This window comes from Piliocolobus tephrosceles, chromosome 3 (assembly GCF_002776525.5).
Source record: "Piliocolobus tephrosceles isolate RC106 chromosome 3, ASM277652v3, whole genome shotgun sequence".
Classification (NCBI taxonomy): Eukaryota; Metazoa; Chordata; class Mammalia; order Primates; family Cercopithecidae; genus Piliocolobus; species Piliocolobus tephrosceles.
This window is the reverse complement of record NC_045436.1, coordinates 147,246,037-147,265,704: the sequence shown is the minus strand read 5'-3', so window position 1 is coordinate 147,265,704 and position 19,668 is coordinate 147,246,037. Positions and strand designations below refer to the sequence as shown.

At 42.4% G+C, this 19,668-nt stretch overlaps 1 protein-coding gene across 2 annotated transcripts in view; it reads left to right on the top strand.

Moving 5' to 3' along the window:
* Positions 1–8,027: 8,027 nt before the first annotated feature.
* KLHL5 (kelch like family member 5) overlaps positions 8,028–19,668 on the top strand; it is a 78,536-nt gene continuing 66,895 nt past the window's right edge. Inside the window, exon 1 of one of the 2 annotated variants that reach the window (XM_023224538.2) lies at positions 8,028–8,469. The gene's annotated coding sequence lies outside the window, so the exon portion shown is untranslated. Of the gene's footprint in view, positions 8,470–15,731; positions 18,223–19,668 lie in introns of those variants that run through there. The other variant, XM_023224539.3, reaches the window with a different exon arrangement.

Below are 19,668 nucleotides of genomic sequence, written 5' to 3'. Positions count from 1 at the left end.
CCCCCAGCCTCGCTGCTGCCTTGCGGTTAGATTGCCGCAGACTGCTGTGTTAGCAAGGAGGGAGGCTCCGTGGGCGTGGGACCCTCCCGGCCAGGTGTGGGATATAATCTCCGGTGTGCCGGTGTTACAGCGCAGTATTGGGGTAGGAGTTACCCGATTTTCCAGGTGTTGTGTGTCTCAGTTCCCCTGGCTAGGAAAAGGGACTCCCTTCCCCCTTGCGCTTCCCAGGTGAGGCGATGCCTCGCCCTGCTTCAGCTCTCGCTGGTCGGGCTGCAGCAGCTGACCAGCACCGATTGTCCGGCACTCCCGAGTGAGATGACCCCAGTACCTCAGTTGAAAATGCAGAAATCACCGGTCTTCTGTGTCGCTCGCGCTGGGAGATGGAGACTGAAGCTGTTCCTATTCGGCCATCTTGCTCCGCCCCCGCATTTCTTTTTTATCATTATTATTTTATTGTTTTGAGATGGAGTTTCACTCTTGTTGCAGTGAGCATGATCTCGGCTCCCTGCAACCCCTGCCTTCCAGGTTCAGGCCATTCTCCTGCCTCAGCCTCCAGAGCAGCTGGGATTACAGGCATGTGCCACCACGACTGGCTAATTTTTGTATTTTTAGTAGAGATGGGGTTTCATCATGTGGGCCAGGCTTGTCTTAAACTCCTGACCTCAGGTGATCCACCTGCCTCGGCCTCCCAAACTGCTGGGATTACAGGCATGAGCCACTGCACCTGGCCCATTCAGTGCATTTCTCCTCTAAGTGGGGAAATGTGGTTTGACCTGCCACCACTAGGTTTAGAATCCTCAATGGGCAGAGTTTGCCCCAGGCCCTCACACTCAGGCCTCCTGAGATGTGGCTGGGCTTCTCATGCCCAGCCTACACAGGGCTGCTTGGCCCGTAGTGTCCTGACCCTGATCACCTGTGGCTGGAAAGGCAGTTTGTTTTCACTAACAAAACCTTCTACCCTGAGATTGCAGCCTAGACAGGAAAGAACCTGTTGGAGCCTCTTTCCTCAAAAGAACTATGAGTCAAGCTTGTCTGCCCAGCTGCATACTCACAGCGAGTGGGAGCAAAGAGGGAAAACGACCCCGGAATGGATTCTGGGACCACTGTGGTAGATTTCAGCCTCTAGGAACAAAGTCTGGCAACTGAATAACAGAATTCATTATCTTGTTAATTACATGCATAAAGAGACAGAAAAGCATAACCAAAACATTCTTCATGATGGTAAATATAACAACCATTGAATATGTACGAGATAAACTAAAATAAATTTCTCAGTGTCTGAAAGTATCAGGCCTAATAGATCCAGTCTCAGATAAAAAGAACTGGCTGCAACAAGAGAGCTCGTCTGACTCTAAGTAATATTTCTTGGTTTTCTTGGGGATAGAGCAGAGGAGAATGAAATGCTTGGTTTTGTTGTTTTGTTGTTGTTGTTGTTTTTCTTCCATCTTTGTATTGCTTAGCCCATTGACTCTGAATGTCTTCAAATGCGTACAGAGCGTGCCACCTTCTATTCACTCACTGTTTTTTGTATTTCAGGTCAGCTGCTTGTTACTTAACTAGAATCTTTCCCCAAGAATTCTGTGCTAAGTATAGTCACTGAATACAGAATGCAAGTGTGAATACAGGGATATGTGCTTTTACAAAGATGAACAAGATGGAGGTAGAAGAAGCTTAATAATTGATAAGAACTTTTCAGTTTACGTATCTGTTTGATTCATCTTTATTCATTCTCTCCCTCATAACAAGTAGCAGTGTTTTCTATGCTGTAGCCCTCTTCTTAATATTTGGTAAATATTTTGTGATTTCTGTACACAAACTGTCAGCACAGTAACAATGTTTAAACTTCTATAGTGGTTATGAACTTGTTCTCTCAGAACATGAAAACAGAAGTCAGATTGAGTAGTTCCCTTCTGTTAGTGAATCAGGAAGTAATATATCAAATACAAAGATACATCCTGGACCTTTTGTTTTTTTTTTTTTTGATATGGAGTCTTGCTCTGTCACCCAGGCTGGAGTGCAGCGGCAGGATCTCGGCTCACTGCAAGCTCCGCCTCCCGGGTTCAGGCCATTCTCCTGCCTCGGCCTCCTGAGTAGCTGGGACTACAGGCGCCCACCACCACGCCTGGCTAATTTTTGTTTTGTTTTGTTTTGTTTTGTTTTGTTTTGTTTTGTATTTTCAGTAGAGACAGGGTTTCACTGTGTTAGTCAGGATAGTCTCAATCTCCTGACCTCGTGATCCACCCTCCTCGGCCTCCGGAAGTGCTGGGATTACAGGCCTGAGCCACAGCACCCGTTCCATCCTGGAACATTTTTAACTCATGAGACATCAACATCAATTAGTAGTCTTTCAACTGTTATTTTCAAAATGTAAAGTAATTATATAGAGATGCTGAAATAATTTTTTAATACATGAAAGTATAGAATAATTTTTTCAGTGCCATAGAAATAAATACAAGTACTTTGTGTTCATAACCTTGTCCTTGTAAGTTTCTGAAATCCTAAGTTAAACTTCTAAAGTTTAAGGAAACTCGTAGTAAGCACTATAAATTAGAGGAAAGATCCTGTCTGTATATGTTATAACACTCAGGGGAAAAATGGCCATACTCAAATAAGTTGTTGTTTGTAAAGACTTCATAGGCAGCGGGGAGGGTGGATTTCATTCATTCATTCATTCATTCATTCATTCATTCAGAAAGTATTTCTGAGGGCCTGCCATCAAAGACCTCTCAGCTAGTCAAGCAGACAGACAAGTAAGCCAATGTTCACAACCCATTGAGTAACTGCTACAATCAAAGGGGCATCCAGTGTACTTTGGGGGCACAAAGAAGGAACTTGCTCAGCTTGGAAAGTTCAGGATAAAGATCGCCAGAGGAAGTGACCCTGGAGCTGAGTCTTGAGGGCTAGCAGATATTGGAAAGAAGGGTATTTCGGAAGGAGGAAAGTTATTTAAAAGCACAGCTGTGGGAAAAATGATATGTTCTCAATGCTGCAAATAGTTCAAAATAGACATAGGGCTAAATAGGTAGATAGGGGTTAGATTATAAAGGACCTTACAACAATGCTAAGGTGTTTGAACTTTACCTTGAAAGCAATAGAGTCACTAAAGCATGTTAAACACGGTCCTGGGGGATGAACAGAATTAAATTTGTATTTTAGAAAGGTTAAGGAGACTGGCAGGAAGTATGGAAAGCCCTTTTGCAAAGACCTTTTTATTCAGTCAGTAACTGTGGCCTGGTTATAGGACACCTACTTATGAATGGGTGAATGGAAATACATGCATGAGAGAATGCACATTCCTTCCCCATGTCCCCAACACTGTGTTGGGCAGTTCTTTCAGGAATGCTCTGGGGACTGCAATGAGTGGCCTGACAGTGGGCCAGTAATGACCTTCCTAACACGTGTGAAGAGTGAGTCTCACCTGAAGAAGTAGCTCATACATTATGACAGTCACCATAGTCCCGCAGTTTGACCCGGACTATGCCATATCCCTCTCACCAGAAAAATGGGGACAGAGGACAAGTGGGGCTTTTAGTCTTGGCTGTGATTGGGACAGGCTTGTGGTGGCCATGTGAAAGAGAAAAGTGGTCCAGGCGTGATGACCCATGCCTGTAATCTCAACAGTTTGGGAGGTTGAGGAGGAGGATCACTTGAGCCTGGGAGTTTGAGACCAGCCTAGGCAACATAGTAAGACTCCATCTCTACAAAATAAATAAATAAAATTAGCCGGCATGGTGGCTTGTGGTCCCAGCTACTCAGGAGGCTGAGGTGGGAGGATCGCGCCAACATACTCCAGCCTGGGTGACACAGCAGGACCCCGTCTAAAAAGAAAAAAAATAATAAGACAGAAAAATGACCTTACTGTGCAGAGAAAAAGAGAGCCTAGAGGGAAGGAAACTAGCTAGGTTGCCTGCAAATTTATATCTCCCCTTGGGGATGGAAGTTTGTTCTTGGAAGAATGGAAACTGAGAAGAGAAGCTGAACAAATGAATAAAGTTATTGGTGTTGTTTATATTTTCCATAATATAGTAATAATTTCATTTTTATTCTCCTTTAGATTTTAGCAAAGTTGGTTTAGCTGTGGTTAAGAGAGCTGAGGCTGGGCGTGGTGGCTCATGCCTGTAATCCCAACACTTTGGGAGGCCGAGGCACGCAGATCACAAGGTCAGGAGATCGAGACCAACATGGTGAAACCCCACCTCTACTAAAATACAAAAAGTTAACTGGACATGGTGGTGCGGGCCTGTAGTCCCAGCAGCTACTCAGGAGGCTGAGGCAGGGGAATCACTTGAACCTGGCAGGCCGAGGTTGCAGTGAGCTGAGATCATGCCATTGCACTCCAGTCTAGCAACAGAGCAAGACTCAGTCTCAAAAAAAAAAAAAAAAAAAAAGAGCTAAGGAAATTCTCTTTCTTTTCTTTTTTCTTTTTTTTTTTATTTGGACCAAATTGACAGGTGAACCAAGAGAAACCAGAGTGAGAAGGTAAACTTCAAGGGACACACTTTTAGTTGGGTTTACTTGGCCACCTGTCTCTCCTGATTCGGAGATTTGCTTCCCAGGGGTATGATCTGGTCATATTTATATAGCTCTCTATTTTAATGAGACTGATTCCATAGGAGGCTGTTCATGTCAGAACTTGGAGAGCAGAAATACTACTAAAAGAAATCCTAAGTCCTCTAAAAAAGATCACATTCCTGGGATCCAGATTTTGAACACATATACTGTATATAATCATAGTTTAATCTTTTAATCCTCCCCACCCACACACCCAGTAGGCAGAGCACAAAATGAAAAATCAAACCATTTCTTTATTAAGCGCATTTACATACTAGGGTTAAATTCTCTTTACTATCTATTGGTATTACACTTTAACCAGACTAAAACATTGTTAACCTCATCATCATAAGTATCCATTAAAATTATTTAAGCATTCACAGAAGACGTCTTACTGACATCATGTATCAAATTATCAGTAGAGTTTTCAAATTTTCTGATTATGGCTGTGTTTCCTCTCATGAAAAATTATTAAGACTTTCACAGCATGTATTGATCCCTCATTCCCTCTGATTCTACGGATCCATTTATGGCCGAAGTTGTAAGATCTCAGCATAAATTCTTAGCTGTGGATGCTTCCTCAAATCCTGTTCCTTAGTATTGCCAGAATGAGAGATAAAACGCCTTTTCAAACTCTACGTTTTTTTTCTTTTGAGATGGAATCTCGCTCTGTCTCCCAGGCTAGAGTGCAGTGGTGCAATCTCAGTTCACTGCAACCTCCCCGACCCAGGTTCAAGCAATCCTCCTGCCTCAGCCTCCCAAGTAGCTGAGATTACAGGCACCCATCATCACACCCAGCACATTTTTGTATTTTTGGTAGAGGTGGGGTTTCAACGTGTTGCCCAGTCTGGTCTCAAGTTCCTGACCTCAAGTGATCCACCCACCTGGGCCTCCCAAAATGCTGGGATTACCCGCATGAGCCACCACTTCCAGCCAAATTCTACTTTTAAATAAGGTAAATGTGGGCTGTGTTTTAGACCTTATTAATACATCTAAGTCATGTGATTCAGTTATAAGATAAATTGCATGAAAGCTGTTTGGCCATTACAAAAGGAATACAAGCTATCTCTCCTATTTGGATTCATTCATTCATTTAAAAAATATTTGTTGAGTATCTACTGTATGACAGACATGGGAAATAATAGGCACTGGAGATTTAAAAGTAACAAAACAAAGCTCTGCTCTCATGAAGTTTACATTCCAGTGGGAGTACAGAGATAAACAGATGTATATGTCAGGTGGTGCTCAGTGCTGAGAAGAGAGGAGTTGGGGGGTGGGTTACAGGTTTACATGGATAGTCAGGAAAAGTGACATGATGGAGGAGGGAGTAGCTAAGAGCTTGCTAGACAGAGGAACATGTGAAGGCTGCATGGGCAAGCACTTGGCCTGTTGGCAGAAGAGGAAGGAATCCAGTGTCTGGGAGTAGCGTGAGAGCCCGTGGAGGGAGCCAGATCACAGGGGATGTTTTATTTCACCATTTTTACTGGGCTGATGGAGCAAATGAGCTGAAAATACAGATCAGTAAATAAAATAGGTTTCAGGATAGAACAAACAATATATTTCACCAGGGAAAAAAAAAAAGATTAAGTATGGGAGTGCCTCTTTCTTTCTTTTCTTTCTTTCTTTTTTCCTTTCTTTCTTTCTTTTTTCCTTTCTTTCTTTCTTTTCTCTCTCTCTCTCTTTCTTTTATTTTTTTTTAGATGGAGTCTCGCTCTGTCACCAGGCTGGAGTGCAATGGCACAATCTTGGCTCACAGCAATCTCCACCTCCCTGGTTCAAGTGATTCCCCTGCCTCAGCCTCCCCAAGTAGCTGGGATTACAGGCACATGCCACCACACCCAGCTAATTTTTATATTTTTAGTAGAGTCGGGGTTTCACCATGTTGCCCAGGATGGTCTCAAATCTCCTGACTTCGCCATCCGCCCGCCTTGGCCTCCCAAAGCGCTGGGATTAAGGCGTGAGTCACCGCGCCTGGCTGGGAATGCCTATTTCTTAAATAAGGAATTTTTACTGCAATTGTAATCTGATTTGATTGCAATGCTTTTCTAGTCTTTCTCTTTATAAAACTGAAAGAAAAATGCTGGACTAAAAATCCAAAACTGAACAAGTAACTATGAGCAGGGGAAAAAAAAAACTATGAGAAGAATGTCATTTGCTGTTAATGTACACAAAGGTAAACATTGAAAAATCCAATAAGGGCTGAAATGTAGTACCAAATTCCAAAAATTCAAGCAGTGGGTTTGTTTACACAATTGTCTTTTGTATTTAAAAACAAAGTTACTGAGGCAATTTTTATCTATGGGCATAAGTGTCATTGCATAAGAGGTGGAGGGTGTCTCTTCCACATAGCTCCGATAAAAAATGTATCCTGTACTTTGTGGTTGGAACCCTCCTTGGGAGAGTTTGTGATGTATCTTCTTCCTGACTGTAACAATCCTAAATTGTCCCATCCACTTCCCTTTGAACTAGCAGTCCATGTCAGTACTTCATTCTTTTACATCATATTGTTTTTTCCTAACTACTTCCCCAAGTGGAAGTGCACAAAACATCCCTAAATAGATCTCCCAGCCACCCCAGGCTGATACCACAATTTGGTTATGTTATTTGATTGTCAGTCTTCTGGACCACTTGCTTTGCTTGCATTGGATTTTTTATTATGGAGACAAACTGAAGATCTCCTGAACAAATGTTGTTTGCGGGGAATGACCACATTCAACCATCAAGGACGGAGAGCATACAACTAACTCAGAGTAGCAAACACTAATCTACGAATAATGAACATAGGCATTACTTTAAGAACCAAAAGATGGGCATTTGGTTTACGCATCACTCAGAGACAAAGTACGGAAATCCCTCCCTTCCTAATGCATCATGAGCTACTGGGGGCAGGGACCATAGCTGTTTTGCTCAAACCTGATGGTGAATTAACATGTAAAGTACTTTAGTGTTTTCATAAGGTGCCAAATAAATTAGTTGTTATTCTCACAGCCTAGCATATAGGAGTTCAATGTTGGGTAGAGGACTGAATAAAGAACCCACTTTTTCAGATTCTTATTATTCCACCACTGGAAAACAATGATTATAGTCACAGTGCTGAGGATGATATTTGCGATGCCACAAACCCACCACCTAGAGCACATTAATTATCAGATTATTGCAAGGGGAATGGTTACTGAGGCTGGAGAAGGGAGGCGAGTCTTGGTGAGTTCCCTCTAAGCTCTGAGATGACAGAGGCCGCCTCTCTCACGGCCTTCCAGCCCTGCAGAGGGACCTCTTCCTAACTTCCACCCCCAGGAATTCCCCTAACCCCAGTTTCAAGGGGCGGGGAACAACCAGAATCTTTGTCAGGTCCGCTACGCCACGCCCCCTCCTCGCCATAGCCCCGCCCAGTCTGACGTCCCCTTCCCCCACTAGCTCCTCTCGTCACAGACGCTCCCCTTCCCCCAACCCCTTCCCCGGCTCGGGCCGTCCCCACGCCGCGCAGGAGAGCAAAGAAACCCCCGGCGGGGAAATGACTGTCGCGGTCTCTCGGAGCGCGCGGCCCGGCGAGGGGGCGGGGCCTAGCGGGAGGGGGCGGGGCGGGGCCTGGCGGGAGGGGGCGGGGCGGGCAGCCGCTTGCGCCGCGCGGGGACTGACTGGCTAACCGGTCCCTGACCCCCACCTACTCGCCTGCCCCCTCGGGGCCGCCGGGGTATTCTGACCCCCTGGCCTGGCGCCGCCTGACGGAGCGGGAGTGGCTCGCTCCGGGCCGGCCGGCGCCGGGGGTGAGGCTGCCCGGACGGGGCCAGGGGCGCGCGAGGGGCCGAGCATCCCACACCTCAGCTCGCCGGCCCCGGCCCCGGCCCCCGGCTCCCCCGCTCCACCCGCCTGGCCGGCCTGGCCCGCCGTGACCCCCGGCCGCCTCCGGAGCCCGACGTGGTAAGTGCGACTTCCTCGGCGTCGGGGAGGGGGCCGCTCCGGGCAGGGCCCGCTCCCCGCCCCCACGCGACTCTCACGCCCAGCCGCGTCCGCCCCGAGCGCGCTGGGCGCGAAGACTCTGCCCATCCGGGAGGCGGCTGCGAGGCCCTCCGATTCGGTGGGGCTGGACCGGGCAGAGGCCTCTCAACACGGCGCCCGGGGCTCGAACCCCGGCCCGGCCTCCCCGCTGCGCATCCCCGAGCGCTGGAGCCGGCGCCCGGGCCGCCCTGGAGTTGTGGAAAGTTGTGGACGCGGCGCTGGTGGCCGGCGGTGAGGAGCGGACTGCGGTGCACACGTTGCTGCTTTCCCGGACTGTCCCTGCCAATAAAACAAACTGGAAACCATTTCGGATTTTTTTTTCCTCTCCTTATTACTTGCAGGAAATTTTGACCTAACTTTTTAAGCTTTTCTTTTAAATAAGAGCCTCGCCCCCGGAGTGTGGAGAGTAAGACGAGGACTTTATTTTCCCAAGACCCGGCGTGTCTGGTGAAACTTTTCCATTTAGGCATTTATTTCAGTGCGTACTCTGGGATCGGAAGCTGGCGTAAAAAGTTTGCTGTGTCAAAGAGTAAGGCATTACTGTGTTTTTTTTATCTCTTCGTTTCATTTTTTAAATTATTCTTTAGTAGTCGACAAGTTCACAGAATTCAAAAGGTACAAAAGGGACAGACGGGCTTTCCCCACCCACCCCTGCACCTCCCCACTATTCTGTTTCTGGTGTCTTCTTCCAGAGGTTAGACGTGCAGATGCCCCTCCTGCTTGCTTTGAAAAATGGAGCTGCTGTTATGTGCCTGGCATCTGCTGGTGCTAAATAAATGTTGATTGTCCTTCCTGTTAGGAAACAGTTTAATAACTCTTTTTGGTTATTAGACCTCTGGCGGCAAAAAAAAAAAAAAAAATCATGACCTTTTTTTTTCCTTTTTTCTTTTTTCTTTTTTTTTCTGGTTTTCAGCATTTACAGATTTGACTGTATTGTGAATGTGTATGTCCTATAGGCTTGTTATGACTTATGTGAATACTTTTACACAAAGATGAATACGCTGACATTATTGGGTAATTGGGCAGGGAGGGCGGAATCAACATGAAATTGTAAGAAGATGCACTATGTACAATATATAGTTCCAGAAACTATATATTTGAAGCAATCTAGGGGCCATGTAGTACCATAGGATAAAACAAACTAAATGGAAAAATTGAGGTAGAGCAGGAAAAGAAGAATACAAAGTCAAGAAAAAAGATAATACCAAGTTCCTGTTTAAAAGATCCTGTGCTAGAGATGAGTCACAGTTTGGGCCTTGGGCTTCCTGGGAGCTAGGTAAAAAGAGAAAAAGGAACAACATAAGTTTCAGCCTGTTTTGGCCGGGCGCGGTGACTCACACCTGTGATTCCGGCACTTTGGGAGGCCATGGCGAGCAGATCACATGAGCTCAGGAGTTCAAGACCAGCCTGGGCAACATAGTGAGACCTCTGCTCAAAAAGATAAATAAAAATAAAATAAAATAACAAAGTTTCATTTGTTTCTAATTCCAAGATTAGAAACAAACCAGTTCTGCCCTAAGCAAGGCGTTTTCCAGTAATGAGGCCTGAGAGGCATATTTTCTTCATGGGCCCTAATAAAAAAAGGAGATATGGGATGCAGTTGACAGTATCTTTAAAACACCCCTAAGGAAAATAGTGAATTTTGCACAACAGTGTTTTTCAATACAGGAGAGTAATAAAACTGTTAACAATAAGTTTTCTGAAGGAGTGGAGTTACTTGATCCATTTATAACTTTTAGAATGATCTAGAACAGTATTTCCCAAACTGTTCTAAGGAATGAGAAAATATTTCCTTTCTGGCAACAAGGTTCTGAGCTCAAGTAAGTTTGAGATAACTAGATTAGAAAATTGGTTTTACTACAGAATTTCTTAGAGATTTATTATACTAACGTTCAAGTTGCTATTTTAAAGAGGGATATATTTTGTAATCTTTTCCAAATCTATTTGACTATGTAACACAAATTGAGGACCACTGAATCTATAAAAATGGATGAATTAGCTGGGCACAGTGGCTCACGCCTGTAATCCCAGCACTTTGGGAGGCCGAGGCAGGTGGATCACTTGAGGTCAGGAATTCAAGACCACCCTGGCCAACACGGTTAAACCCCATCTCTACTAAAAATACAAAAATTAGCCAGGTGTGATGGCACGTACCTGTAGTCCCAGCTACTCAGGAGGCTGAAGGAGGAGAATCGCTTGAACCCAAGAGGTGGAGGTTGTAGTGAGCTGAGTTGGTGCCACTGCACTCCAGCCTGGGCAACAGAGTGAGACTCCATCTCAAAAAATAAAAATAAAAAAAGATGAATTATCTATTCTTCAGGCAGTTCTTCATTGGTATTTCTTACAACTGAGGTTCAATGAGAATTGGAAAGCAAAGAGTTGAGGTTAGCCAATTTGGTAAGGTCCAAAGTGAAGATAATTTAAAAGTCAGGATTTTAACATACTGTATAGCAAAGGAGAACGCTATTTTCCCCCAGTTCTTTCACATTTCTTCATTGTTCTGCAAGTTGCCTGTTGAAGGACCTCTAGGGCACCTTCTTGTTCTGTGCTTCAGGGTATTTAGTGTCTATGACTTAGACTAGGTATAGGCAAGTTGAAGTCCTTGAGGAATGACTTTATTCTTGGATGTAAATATGTGATTGACTTTTTTTTTAAATCACAAACACTATTTGTACTGTTAATTTACTATCAAATCATAAGCATTCCATAGCTATGAGAAACCTAAGAAAGCACAGTACAGAGTGGAAAGAGCGAAGATTTGAAGCCAGAAACTCTGGGATTGTGTCACTACTGAATGTGCAGGGTTGTTTCCAGCAAGTCGATGAACCTCCCTGAATCTATTGCCTTATTTGTAAAACTAGAATGATGACAGTACATAAATTCATTTATGGAATAAATGAGAATCTACTGGGTACTGGGTAGTAGAAAAACAGCAGAGTGCAAATGAAATAATATATCAAGAATTCTTCACTGTCTAAATTTATTCCATTCCTGAGTGCAAGTGGCAAGAGTATGGAAGGCAAGGAATGGCACCTATCCAAATGTATTTGGTTCCAGAGTTTGAGATGGCAGGTACAGAGAGTTGAGAGAATGAGGTGTTGATCCAAAAATTTATCAGAATCCATTCAGTTCCTGTGTTCGGATGATGAGTTTGGATAATGAGGGGCACTTCCATTCAAAAGTATTCTCTAAATGATAGTGCTATACAAAATGATACCATTCTGAAACTAGAGGGCCAGAGCTATTCATTGCTTCATTCCATTTATGAGAAAGGGGTTTGCTGAGTATACTAGGCAGGATAGATTATGCTGTGGTAACGAAAGAACTCTCACATCCTATTGATTTTAAACAGCAAAGTTTTTTTTCTGTTATACTACATGCTGAAGCAGGTCAGCAGGAGAACTCCATTACAAATGGTCAGTCTCAGGCTATCGGAGGCTGTATTTCAGCACGTGCTTCTACAGTTGTTAGGACAGGGGAAAGGATGTGGTGATTTTACATTGGCTCTTTTCTTTTTCTTTTTTTTTTTTTTTTTTTTTTTTTTGTGAGACGGAGTTTCACTCTTATTGCCCAGGCTAGAGTTCAATGGCAGGATCTCAGCTCACTGCAACATCTGCCTTCTAGTTTCAAGCGATTCTCCTGCCTCAGCCTCCCGAGTAGCTGGGATTACAGGCGCCTGCCACCATGCCTGACTAATTTTTGTATTTGTTGTAGAGATAGGGTTTCACCATGTTGTCCAGCCTGATCTCCAACTCCTGACCTTGTGATCCACCTGCCTCAGCCTCCCAAAATTACAGGCGTGAGCCACTGCACCCGGTGTACATTGGCTCTTCAGGGCTTCTGTCTGGAAGTGACACAGGTAACTTCCACTGCTATTTCATTGGCCAAAAGTCACTTGACTACCCCCAACTTCAAAGAGATGGGGAAATGCATTTCTACCATGTGCCCAGAAAGAGGAGAACTGGAATAGTTTGTGAACGGTCTTAATGACTACTAAAAAGGCTTCAGAGTCCCATGAGCTGACACAGAATCTAAATAAATCAAAACCCAAATTATGTCAGTGCAGTATTCTATTTAGAAAATAGAAAACAGCATTTCTTTGTGTATGTGAGTGTGTTTAATCAGAATTATGCTAATGAGAATTATAAAGAACTTATTAGTTCAAAATGAAATGCTTTTGAAAACTCCACGATTAGGTTTGTTATTTTGGCCAAATGAATTTCATTCTTTTTAAATTGTATGTCTATTCAATAAACATTTGTTAAATGTGTATAAGGGGCCAGGTGTAGTGGCTCAAGACTGTGCAATCCCAGCGCTTTGGGAGGCCAAGGCAGGAGGATTCTTCAGTCCAAGAGTTTTGAGACCAGTCTGGACAACATAGCGAGACCCTGTGTCTACAAAAAATAAATAAAATTAGCTAGGTGTCGTGGCATGTGCCTCCAGCCCCAGCTTCACGGGGGCAGGGTAGGGAGGTGGGATGATTGATCATTTGAGCCTGGGAGGTCGACGCTACAGTGAGCCATGGTCAGGCCACTGCACTCCAGCCTATAGGACAGCAAGACCTTGTCTCAAAAATAAATAAATAAATAAATAAATAAACAAATAAATAAATAAATAGTATAAGGCACTGTGAGGATAAAAAGATAAATGAGGGTCAGGCGTGGTGGCTCATGCTTTTAATCCCAGCACTTTGGTAGGCTGAGGTGGGTGGATCACCTGAGGTCAGGAGTTTGATAGCAGCCTGACCAAAATGGTGAAACCACATCTCTACTAAAAATGCAAAAGAAACTAGCTGGGCATCATGGTGCACGCCTGTAATCCCAGCTACTCTGGAGGCTGAGGCAGGAGAATCGCTTGAACCTGGGAAGCAGAGGTTGCGGTAAGCCGACATCACGCCACTGCACTTCATCCGGGGTGACAGAGTGAGACTCCATCTCGAAAGTAAATAAATAAATAAATAAATAAATAAATGAGGAGTTTACAGTCACAGCAGAAAATAACTATACTTGAGTTCTCTCTCCCTTTCTCTTTAAGGCGTCATTTACAGTGTGTAAATGATGTGTATACACACATATATAAAATAGTGAAAAATACTAAATATATAAACTGTTATACTTTGTTCCTCTCTGCCTTTTTGGACTTAAGGAGTATTTCATGACAAATTAAACAATATTACTTAAATTAGCGTAAGCAAAAGGAATGTCATATTAGAAAAGGAATATAGTTTATATCAGACGCCAAGGGCGAGAAGTGCAGCTGGGCCTCAAAAGCAACTGGCACCAATAACCGAAAGCTAGGAGCTAGGGCTACTTTCTCTCTCTCCAGGTCTATATGATTTCTTGCTAGTGTCTCTTTCTGCGCTTGTATTTCTTTCTTCTTCTCTGTTGACTAATTTTTCTCTATTTTGCTGTTACTGGGTGTTTTAATCTAAGAGTTTATGAACTTGAAACTAGAGGCTTTAGCAATTTTAGACGATCTAAAAATTTTTAAGTGCATTGTCTTTGTAAGCTCTTAACCACCAGACTTAGGAAATAATGCAGTTGACTCTTAAGGTATAACAAATTAGCGTAATTGACAACTTTATAGTAGAGAAAGAGGCAATTATGATAGCTTTCAGTCAAAGAAACCGAGGTGCCATGAAAAGTTCTACACAATTAACATCAGCTTGCAAATTCTAGTGGGACAGGCTGATTATGATAATCAGGATAAGAAGGTATAACTGGATCTGACTTAAGTAACTACGATATTCCCTCCCTGAACACTGGCAAATGCCATCTCCGTTGTAATCCTTTCATCCATCCCTTCTTCCTCTCCCAGGGTAAGGACTGACTGAATTGTGTAACTCTTACAAGTCATCTGCTTTGATCCTGATACAGGGCTCCCTGGCCTCTCCTCATGGGTAATAATGTAGGAATAAGGGCATATGTAATATACTACCTAGCTCTGCTCTTTTCTTCCATCCAAACTGGTCTCGTAGACACTCTTTATCTGGACATTTTACATTTTAATATGCTATTACCATATCTCTTCACCAATTTAATCTAATTTTATTCTCAATACATTTCCATCATTTTCTGTTAGACTTGTTTACTTAGCTTCACTAGCAGAGTTCTCTTGCATTTTCAAACTATGCGATACCTCCTTCATGGTTGAAAAATATCTATAGCTTCACCTCAGCAGTGGCTGAAGAGATTAACTATGGGGAGGTGGTATATGTTACCTGAAGAGGATTTCCCAGAAAAAAAAAAGATGAGTAAAAACTGTATATGAGATTAGGTTTAGATTGTAGAATGTCTGGAATGTCATATTAAGACTCTTAAACACTTGTTGCTGTGCAAATGAAGGGGTTTTCTTGGATTTAACTAAACTTCAAGTTCAGAAAGCTTGTTTACTCAGAAGGCTATCAGACAGGAATCATAGCTTGCCAGCAGGGCAGCACCAAATGTTCCTCAGTGGGAGTGATTTTCACAGCAGTCCACGCAGGCAGCTCATAGCCATCTGGGCAGCACCTCAGAGGAAGCTCACGCTAGGTGGTGCAGGAGCTGCCTTAGCTTAAAAAAAAAAACACGTCCCACAGGAGCCAGTAACTCTTACACAAACTCCATAGACTGAGTTTCCAGGGTTCTGTAAAAGCTATGCTAATTAAAAGAGCCATCACAGGGAAGTCAAAGCTATAGCTTCCTTATGAGGTATTTATGGTTCATTTATAGTTCCTGAGTCTTGATGCAAATTTAATCACAGGGATCATTTTTACTATAAGTAATGTTACCTAGTAATGTAGTTGAGGTACCTAGTTTTACAGATGGCCAGGAAACAGAGCCAAAAGGGTTAACTGAAGCTTAACTCTACTCATACTTGTATTATCTGCAGTGCCTTTCATTAAGAAGTATTCCATAATATTTCTTTTGCTTATTTTGATGTAGTGTGTTTTTATTCTTTTTAAATTTTTTATTATTATTATTATTATTATTATTATTATTATTATTATTATTATTGAGACAGAGACTCACTCTATCACCTGGGCTGGAGTGTGGTGGTGCAATCTTGGCTCACTACAACCTCTGCCTCTCTGGTTCAAGTGATACTCCTGCCTCAGCCTCCCAGGTAGCTGAGATTACAGACACTCGCTGCCACATCCAGCTAATTTTTTGTATTTTTACTAGAGATGGGGTTTCACTATTGGCCAGCCTGGTCTTGAACTCCTGACCTCGTGATCTGCCCCCCTCAGCCTCTGAAAGTGCTGGATCGCAGGCGTGAGCCCCCACACCTGGCTCATTTACACCTTTTTATAATGGAGAAAGTGAAATAAGTTGAGAGGAAGGTGAGCCTGGAAGGGCAGGCAAGACTACTAGATCATTAAAAATCCTGAATTCCATGCTAAAGATCTTAGCTTTTATTTATCTTGTAGCTGATCAAAAACAAACAAAAATAAACATTTTAAGTAGAGTGATGTAGTCAGGAATTGCACTTTAGAAGGCTACTTTGGCGATAGCGTGGAGAATAAGAGAGGATTTAGACTTGAGGTTGGTTGGTTCATTTCTACTTAATATTTGCCTTTCTTTGAGGAGCTATTTCTTTGATAAGCAGGAAAAAGGAATACTGAAGTCTGTGCTCCACAGGAGTTTAGAATTGCTCGCCTGGTTTCCGCATGGTTCTTTGAAGAGGCCTAAATCAGTTTGTCCTAAATTTATTTGTCATCTCCTTCCCCCCATTGGAGTTTGGGAAGACTACTCTGAAGTGCCTCCTAAGAACATTGGATTTAATCTAACGCATGATTAACACTAAGAAATTCTAGCCTCGACTGGTCTCCACTAATCTCCATTTGACCACTAACATCCTCATTTTGCTTTTTGCTGAAGTTAAATTATTGTACAGGTTATTGGTGGCTTTTCTTTGAGTCTAGTTTTAGGGCAAGCTAGGCAGTTTAATGCTTAACTGGTTTAATTAACATTTGTGGTGATTAACCATTTCTAATTATGAGCAATTGAGAAACAGTGCTTCACATTTTCTCCTCTGTTCCTCACACTGCCCATTACTACCCTTTCCCTACCTGACTTATGCTATTCTAACAAAAATATATAATTTATAAAAATCTGGATTGGTCCTACAGCAGAATCAAGTTGATCTGTGATTGGCTTATTATGTGTTCAGCGAGCACAGGCAACTTTAATTGATTATACTTGTGTCTGGAGAGTACTGATTGATTAAAAAAATTTTTTTTAACCTCCATCACCATAAAGCTATGTGGTGAAACACATAGCTTTGGATTTGGTTGAAGCACTTCTGGATTTGGTTGAAGTCAGTAAAAGACAAATTTGTGGTTATCCAGATTGTTACTTTTTATGGCACATAAGATAATTGGGTATCTCAGCACATGCCAACCATAATGGATCAGGCAAGAATTTAGCAGTGGTTTTCCGTCATTTTTTAAATGATATTACAGTTTCCATCCTTGTGCACAGCAAATATATACTTACATTGACAAAAATCTAAGGAGTGGATAGCAAGGGAACTTTGTTTTTTACTAATCATCAAGCCAAAGGACTATTTTCAAAAGTAATGATTTTGTTATACCATAGTAGTATCAACCGTAATAACTTTTACAGGTGAGCTTAAATAAAGGCTACATAATGTTAATTTAGCTGAGTTTTAAAATGTCCCTTGCTTTACTACCAGGTGTCAGTACTGATAGGTAGTTGTGGAATAAAACATTCTTTTGATGTTACTGTAGGCCAGTACTTTGTAAGAAACAGCAGCAGAAATTGGGAGGGTGCTAAGTAGGGAGAAATCTGTGAGGCACTTGTACTTGGTGAATAAATGTTATTTGGCATTTAACTGCAGTTATGATGAACTGAATATTTTGTTATGTAAGAAATCATGTGTTCCTTAAGTACTCTGTTTTTCCCCCCCTTTTGTGCCTTACTTGCTTTTAGTTTGGTCAGATATTATCGGCAAAGAATTTGTCTACTCTGCTACTCTCTACTAGACATCTATCCTTGTCCAAGTCAACTATACTCTCAATCTACTTTCTCATTTTCACAACTACTCTACCTGTCCCACAAGGTATTTGTGAGTAGTGAATGAGAATACTTCTTGCTTTGAAAGCAAGAAGCAGTGTGGTGTATTCGAAAGTATATGGTTTTTAGAGTCCATCCTGGACCCTGCCACTCACCAGATATAGGTATTAAGTCAGGTTAATTAATCTTACTTCATTATCTTTGTCTATAAGGAGTGGCAGGCTGGGGGCAGGAATGACCCCTGTTTGACAGAGTTTTTCTGACAGCAAAATGCCCCAGTCAGTCTAACGTATTTTATATATTCTTGTGCTCATTTGGGCACTTAAGAGATAGTAGCTGCTGCTACAAATCCTGACCATTACTCAATACTTAGATGTGCCACTTAATCCTATTACTGAAGAGAAAACTAAACTGAAGACAAAAGAGGTGAAATGGTTTGCCCAAATTATACAGCTAGCTGGTGAGTGGCTTTGCTATTGACTCACACTCTTTCTGCTGTGTCACTTAGGCTACCATTAATAAGTGATAATGTGGGAAAATAACAGCAGAAGGACTCTTCACCAGCTACTTCTGAACTGACTTGTAGCTCTAACCTGATGCACACTCTTCTGCTGTAAAATGTACTTACTGATACCACGGGCCAACTGAACACTCATAGGTAAGTAGGCAGCTCCATAGCTGACCTGTACATCTCTGCTTACTCGTTGAATTGAGTACTTACCAGAAGTTGGTTCTGTTTATTCATGAACCTGTTTTTAACAATTATACTCATTATAGTAATTATAAAACATGAGTAAACATATAAATTGATGAAAGTGTAAAGAAAAGAATTCTTCCTATGAAAATTAAGTTGAATGCAGGCCGGGCGCGGTGGCTCAAGCCTGTAATCCCAGCACTTTGGGAGGCCGAGACGGGCGGATCACGAGGTCAGGAGATCGAGACCATCCTGGCTAACACGGTGAAACCCCGTCTCTACTAAAAATACAAAAGCTAGCTGGGCGAGGTGGCGGGCGCCTGTAGTCTCAGCTACTCGGGAGGCTGAGGCAGGAGAATGGCGTAAACCCGGGAGGCGGAGCTTGCAGTGAGCTGAGATCCGGCCACTGCACTCCAGTCCCGGCGACAGAGCAAGACTCCGCCTCAAAAAAAAAAAAAAAAGAAAAAAAAAAAGAAAATTAAGTTGAATGCTTTGGGATGCCTCTCTATAAATGAGTTATTTTAAAAATTCTATCAAGTTGGATAATTGTAAGAGACTAGGGAAAAAGTCATCAAAGTCTAAAGCAGTGCCTGTCAAGGGCCATCAACCAGCTACCTGGTCTTCAGACTATTAGGGGTCCTCAAGGATATAAGGAGCACACATTAGAATATTAATTAACTACATTAGGCAAACTAATGCACACTGGTTCAGCAGATGTTTTGTTTTCATGGTGAGACTTTCTCCTTGAAGAAAGCAATGCATTAATTTACAGTCTGGCACAAGTTTTTCCTATGGTGGACAGACCACTGGTCTAATGGATTCTGTATTCATATTCTTTCAGAAGTGCTTTTAAGTTCTGTTTCCATTTATAGAAACTGTAAGTGGAAATCATAGATGATGGATCATTATGGGTATGGCTTATGCAAGAAAAAGGATCCAAACTCAGTAGGAGACCCCTATCAAGTATGTGGTATTAACCCTATATAAAAAGATTTACAAATGAATGTGCATGTATATGTTCAAGTTAAAAGAACATCTTTAAGGGAATGTATATATTATTTTTATGATTGACTTTTTTCTTTAGTGGACCAACTGTAGGTTTCATCTGAAAAGGGGGCTTTCACTGTACTCAGAGTTCCAGGTTGACTGGAAATCAATCTTTGACCTCTGCAGCTGTCTAAGCTTGCCTTGCTATCTTAGCTTATCCTATGCATTGTGTGTGTAGCTTCATCATGGTGTATTATAATTTTTAAATTTACTGTCAGTTCCTGCATTGTAAGTGATATGGTAAAGGGACATAGTTTAGTTTAAAGGTTAAAGTTTACTCCATTTACTTTTTTTGCCTTGATCTTTTTCATCTTGATCTTCTCTCATAAATGTATACCTATAGGTATATATTACAGTGATTTA